Consider the following 6,908-nt stretch of genomic DNA (forward strand, 5'->3'; position numbering starts at 1 on the left):
CCATACATTCGTTGATGAATTGCATGATTCCCTTAACATGATCACTGTACGATTTCCGAGTACACCTATTGTCTTAGCTGGTGACTTTAACTACCCTAGTATCGTGTGGACTAGTACATCACCTTATCTCAGCTCTTTTTCTACTGAGTGTAAAAAGTTTTTGTCAACTTGTATGGATTTCAATCTTTCGCAGTTAGTCTCTAAACCTACTCGAACTACTTTATCCTCATCGAATGTTTTAGATCTTGTTCTAACTAACGTGCCTGATCATATCCCTTCGATTTTTTACCTACCTGGTCTCAGTGATCATTCTTTGCTGCATTTTGATGTACAAATTCCTGTATCTATCCGAGTTAGTCAGACTAAACACATTAGAGATTATAAACGGGCTGACTTTAATGCTATTAACGGCGAACTAGCTGGTTTTTTGGATGATTACTTACCAGGCTTTTCACAGCGTTCTCTTTACGCTAACTGGGATTTGTTCAAGGATATCGTTGAACATCTCATTAACACTTTTGTACCATTAAGATCTTTGAAGTGCGATCGGGAATCACCTTGGTTTAATAATCTTTTAAAAAGACTCTCCAATAAAAAGAAGCGCTTGTTCCGCTCTGCGAAGTTGTTGAATTCTAAACAACGATGGGAGGCCTACTTTTCCACAGCTGCAGAGTAGAAAGGTGCGCTAAAAAACGCAAAGGACACATTTTTTAACCACACACTGCCTGCTATGCTGGTCAATAATCCAAAACAATTTTGGAATGTAGTTAACAAGAAAGACCCTGCCATAATACTACTTACTTCTTCTGATGGTGTTGCCTTTCCTCCATACGAATGTGCTTCTGTTCTAAACAATATATTTGTTGCGGCATTTTCTACCAACGTTTCTCTTGTTCATCGCCTGTGCCCTGTTTTTGATGCTCTTCCTATGGATCCAGTTATATTCGGCGCGTCAGGCATCCAGCGCATCATAGAAAATCTTAAGCTTTCCTCTTCCTGCGGTGTTGACAACCTTAATTCGAAGTTTTTAATTAATACAAAGTACTATTGTTCCATAATTCTTACTAAATATTTTGAGCAGTCTCTTGCAACAGGTTGTATTCCCAATGATTGGAAAATTGGGAAGGTGATTCCACTGCATAAGTCCGGAAGTAAACATTCTCCTGATAACTTTAGACCTATATCACTCACTAGTATTCCGTGCAAGATCATGGAACACGTCATATATTCTCATCTCATCTCTTTTTTAGAATCTAACTCCTTTTTCAGCATTGCCCAGCATGGTTTTCGTAAGTCTTTTTCATGCGAAACTCAGCTTATATGTTTCACACATGACCTTCATTGCATCCTTGACCACGGGGCTCAGGCAGATTGCATATTTTTGGACTTCTAGAAAGCGTTTGACACTGTTTCACATTAGCTTCTCTTTTTTAAATTAAGCAATCTTAACATAGACCCTAATGTCCTTGCATGGCTGCAATGCTTTCTTTCTAACCGTTCACAATTCGTAATAGCGAACTATATAAACTCTCATTCTTTGCCTGTCCGTTCAGGCGTGCCTCAGGGATCAGTTCTTGGGCCCCTCCTTTTTCTCATCTATATAAATGACTTACCGGCTAACATTTCTTCTTCAATTAATCTTTTTGCCGATGATTGTGTTATTTACCGCGAAATTAAAGATGGTAATGATGTCTCTTGTCTTCAATCCGATATTAACAAGGTTCTTGACTGGTGTTTTACTTGGAACATGCAACTTAACATTAATAAGTGTAAACATGTACGCATTTCTCGTCTCTCTAATGCCCCTTCTTCTTATCACATTAACAACGTGTCTCTCGAAACCGTGTCATGTTATAAATATCTGGGTGTTTACGTTTCTTGTAACCTGTCTTGGAAAACTCACGTTGAATACATAATAAATAACGCTGATCGCATGCTTGGGTACCTTCGCAGAAATTTCTCACGTTCATCTACTTCAATAAAATTATTACTTTATAAAACATTGGTTCGGTCCAAGTTAGAATATGCTGCATCTGTCTGGAGCCCTGGCATCGATTCACTCGTTTCAGATTTGGAAGCTGTACAGAACCGCGCATGCCGTTTCATTCTTTCTAATTATCACCGAACAAGCAGTGTAACCGCCATGAAATCAAGTTTGTCCCTACCACTTCTTTCCCACCGCAGATCAATAGCCTCATTGTGTCTCTTTCATAAAATTTACCACAACAGCTTTCTCAATCCTAAGTTACTGTCTAGACCATGTTACATATCAGCACGCGTTGATCACCGTCATAAAGTTGGAATCCCATCTTGTCACACCAAATGTTTTCATGACTCATTCATACCCCGAACTTGTGTCAGCTGGAATCACCTTCCCCACGACATCGCAGGTATTTCCGATAACAATGCATTTCGTAAAGTCCTTAATGTTTCTTTCTGAGTATGTGTCGTTTATTACTGTATAAAAATTGCCTTTTTACTGTCTACACACTGTTTTAATATATCCCCACTGCATTCTAATCTTATTGCCTTCCTGTGTTTTCACTTTTTATGTATTCCTGGATTATTTTTGTTTTCCCTCCTTGTTGTTGCTGTTTAGGCTAAATTTTTATGTATTCCCACTCCCCTCTGTAATGCCTTCGGGCCCTGAGGGTACAATAAATAAATAAATAAATAAATAAAAGGTCGTTGGATGAAGCGTGTTAGAGGAGCACGAAGTGAATGCGTTTGGGTGTGCATGACAGTAAGTTGTGTTGCGTATGCACACTGTTGTGAGGCAGGCCGATATGGAGCCCTAGAGAGCGCACGCATGTCGTATCTGCTATGCCAATGTCTGGTGCCTGTGTCCAGCTACAACCTTCCTAGGACACACCACCAAGGCCATGCACGGATCTAGGAAGGTACACGTACCCTGACCGCTACCATCTTTTGGAAGTGCCCCATGATCTCTGTGAACCGTGTGGTGAATTCGTTTCCGGCAGCCACGCCACTGCATGAAGCCTCGCCTCATCGAGGCGATCCTCGCCGGCGCGCCGCGTTCCTTACTCCATAACAGCCATCGAGGAGCCCATAAGTGTTGAGACCATAAACCCGCTGGACTCTCACCCTGTTAAGTGGCAAAATATGATCCGTGCTTATCACAATTGGACCCTGGGTTTCAATTCGCCACCAAAACAACCGTCAACGGCCTCGGTTCAAGGTAAGCCAAACGCCAGCAACTCCGGTGCGCCACCGGACGCTGCATCTTTCCAGACAACTCTCGATCGCGTTCAAAGAGACGCCGCAGCTGCTACGCATGACTCGAGTGGTCGTAAATAAAAGCAAACAACTCGCTGCCCAGCTGATGGGAAAAATCCGAGTCGTCTTTCGCCGCGAGGCGGTCTCTCCTGGGAGAACCTCCCAGCTCCAAGCATCCTGCACGCACTTCACACTGAGCTGCTCAGTGACGGGAGAATTACACATCAGAGTTCAACCCACCAACAACACCTTCGCAGTGGCGACGGTAGCGGAGGCAAGAGCTCTTGCTTTGGTGAAAATTAAGGAAATCACTGTAGATGGGAAGCAATACCCGATAGACCCCGGTGCCCCGGTAGTACCCAGTAGTTTGCGATAATGGCGTAGAGGTAGAGCGTCCGCCTCGTGAGCAAGAGGACCGGGGTTTGAACCCCAGTGCCGCGCAAATCTCCACCCGGTTTGAAAAAAAATTCGTCCCTTCGATAGAATTGTATAAGTACGCCTGGGGTGCGGCCTGATTTCGGTAACCAGAAGCGACAACACTGGCCACCCTGGTACCGTACTTGGCCACAACCTTCTATGAACAAACCAATTAACCCTCGGCCATCAGTCCCCAGCGGCTGAGGAGCAAATGGCCAAAGCAGCGGTCAGATCTGTGGCACAGCGGAGGGCAAGACCTTTGACACAGGCCGCCATTGGAATCCTAACTGGCAGCGTTTAACGCTAGAACCTTGTTTAGTGAGTCTAGCCTACAACTGCCTTCGAGGAGCTAGCTGGCATAAATTGATATGTCACAGAGATTAGTGAAGTTAGGATCACATATGAGGCGTATAAAGTACTGAGGGACGGGCAAATACTGTGCTGTCACGGATTAGCGGATAGACGAGAGCTAGGTGTGATTCCTCAATAATCAGGATATAGCTGGCAACGCAGAGGAGTTCTGTAGTATTAACGATAGGGTGGCAGCTATCGTAGTTAGGCTGAATATAAGGTACACGCTGAAGGTGGTGCCGGACTACGTGCCTGCATCCAGCCATGATGAGCAGACCGTTGAAAGCTTCTATGAAGACGTGTAATCGGCAATGAACAAAGTAAATTCACAATACACTGTACCGATCATCATCATATTCATCAACCTCAGTGTATGCACTGCGGGGCAAAGACCTTTGCCATGTCTTTCAAATTAACCCGGTCCTTTGCCAGCTGCGCCCAGCCTATGTCTGCAAATTTCTTAACCTCATCTGCCCATATAACCTCCCGTAGCCACTGCTACGCTTGCCTGCTCTTGAAATCCACTCCGTTACCATTAAAGACCAGCATTTATCTTGCGTGCGCATTACATGTCCTGCCCAAGCCCGTTTCTTCCTCTTGATTTCGACAAGTATGTCATTAACACGCGTTTTTTTTCTCATTCACTCTGCCCGCTTCCAGTCTCTTAACGTTAAACTTATAATTTTTCTTCCATGGCTTATTGCTTCTCCTGAATTTAAGCAGAACCCTTTTCGTTAGCCTCCACATTTCTGCGCTGTAGGTGAGTATAGGCAAGATACAGCTGTTGCAAATTTTTGTCTGGAGGAATATTGGTAAACATGTCACTGATGATGTGAGAGAACCTGCCATATGCGCTCCACTGCACTGATGGGCGACTTTAGTGTGAAGGTGGGCAAGAAGCAGGCTGGCGAGCAGGTGGTAGGCGACTATGGGATAGTTTCTAGGAGTAGCTGGAGAGGGTTGCTAGTAGAGTTCAGAGATGAAAATAATTTACGGATCATGAATACCTTCTTCCGCAAACGAGAGAACAGGATGCGGACCTAGAAACGCTCCAATGGTGAGAATAAAATGAAATCGACTTCATATTATGCACTCAACCTGGCATTGTGTACGAGGTGGACGACCTCGAAAAAGTGCGTTGTAGCGACCGCAGAATGATAGAGTCTCGAATTAGTTTTGACTTAAAGAGGGAACAGAAGAAGCTAGTGAAGAGGAAGTCCATCAACGAGTTAACGGTCAGAGGGAAAATAGAGGAATTCAGGACATCACTGCATAACAGTTTTTCAGCTTTAACTGAGAGAAACGATTTTGATGTTCATACAATGAACGATACAATGAACGGAACTTCATGGCAATACTTTAAAAAGTTACGTAGCATCCTCCGCTGCTCTCTAGTGGTCTCCGCGTTTATGTCAAACCAGCAACGTCCAAACTGTCTAGCTTCAACAATGCAAAGTGGGAAAGCATTTCAGCAACGGCTGCTTTGGAATATACGCTTGTTGTTTTGGATCACCACCAATAAGCCCGAAAGTCATTAACAAATACAGAAACGCAGTTGCTAAACCACTCTAATTTGTCTTCCGAAGAACTCGCTGTCCTAGATGTGTACAATCACAAAAAGTGGGCCGAGATAAACGCTATCATGTCCAGAAACGCTTTGCGCGACAAAATCTTTCTGTCCCGCCAATGCCAGCCTCCACTGCCATTACCATCTCAATTGCATAACTCAGTTACTAATCTTTCGAACTTCACCTTGACTCATGACGACGAGAGTGCCCTGTCACATGGCCTAAATTTCTGCCCCGCGTCCGGTGGGTTCAGTGAGTTTCAGTTGTTTACAGACTAAGAAAATTTTGCCCGTAATATGAGACTTAAGGAGTACTTCCATGACCGACGACAAGATCCCGAACGTGATAAAAATTTGCCGTCGCAAAATCACTGGACTCCTCCAACTCAGAGAGAAACCTGCCTCGACATCTACATTAAGGCGGTCCAAAAAGATGTACTGGAAGCATACAATACTAAAAAGAACTTTCGCCGCAACTTTCCTGGAAAAGAAACCGCAGCAATAAAAAAACTAGCCTCTCAAACTTAGATTGTTATAAAGCACGCAGACAAAAGCGGTGGCATCCTGGTGATGAACAAAACTGATTATGTCGCTGAAGCCGAAAGGCAGCTCACAGATTGCTCATTTTACCGTCTCCTAGACTGCGATCCAACTGCAAAGTTTAAAATTGTTCCGAAAGAGGCGCTATCCGATCTCGTTCTGGGTAATAAACTAGACAAAAGACAGTCAATTCAATAATTCCACTCAGCCCTGTAGCAGGCAGATTTTACTTGCTGCCCAAAATTCACAAACCTAACAGCCCTGGCCGACCAATCATTTCCGGAATAGGAACCGTAACTGAAAGGCTGTCAAGCTACGTTGACAGCCTCATCAATAAAATTCTTGCTACATTTCAGTCCTTCATACTGGACACCGGACATTTTCTATCCGACATAGCCGAACAAAACATCCCCCAGGGTGCCTTGCTTGTAACCCTTGATGTTGCGTCTCTCTATACCAACATTCCTCACTCCGACGGCATCCGGTCAGTTGTGCAGTTTTTTGAGAAACAGAACTTAAGTTCTAATGTTGATGGCCCCACGCTAGCTATACTTTTGAAATTAATACTAGAACTTAACAACATCGAATTTGATAGCACTATGTTCAGATAAACGGAACATCAATGGCTTCGCGAATTGGTCCTAACTATGCCAACATATTTATGGGTTCATTAGAAGACCAGTTTCTTGCTGCACAACCATTAAAACTCTTCTACTATAAGCGATTCATTGACGACATTTTTCTCATTTGGCAGCATGGCGAAGCAGAACTTCTATCATTCATCTCTAGTTTTAAT

General features: G+C 43.7%; 1 protein-coding gene across 3 annotated transcripts in view; it reads left to right on the top strand.

Annotated features, from left to right (window-relative positions):
- The window catches only part of LOC144132344 (uncharacterized), a 206,626-nt gene extending 203,984 nt beyond the window's left edge, over nucleotides 1-2,642 (top strand). For all 3 annotated transcript variants that reach the window (XR_013314788.1, XR_013314790.1, XM_077664672.1), the window contains exon 13: nucleotides 1-2,642. This exon is cut by the window's left edge and continues 1,682 nt beyond it. The gene's annotated coding sequence lies outside the window, so the exon portion shown is untranslated.
- Nucleotides 2,643-6,908: the final 4,266 nt, after the last annotated feature.

The sequence above is a fragment of the Amblyomma americanum genome, chromosome 5 (assembly GCF_052857255.1).
Source record: "Amblyomma americanum isolate KBUSLIRL-KWMA chromosome 5, ASM5285725v1, whole genome shotgun sequence".
Lineage (NCBI taxonomy): Eukaryota > Metazoa > Arthropoda > Arachnida > Ixodida > Ixodidae > Amblyomma > Amblyomma americanum.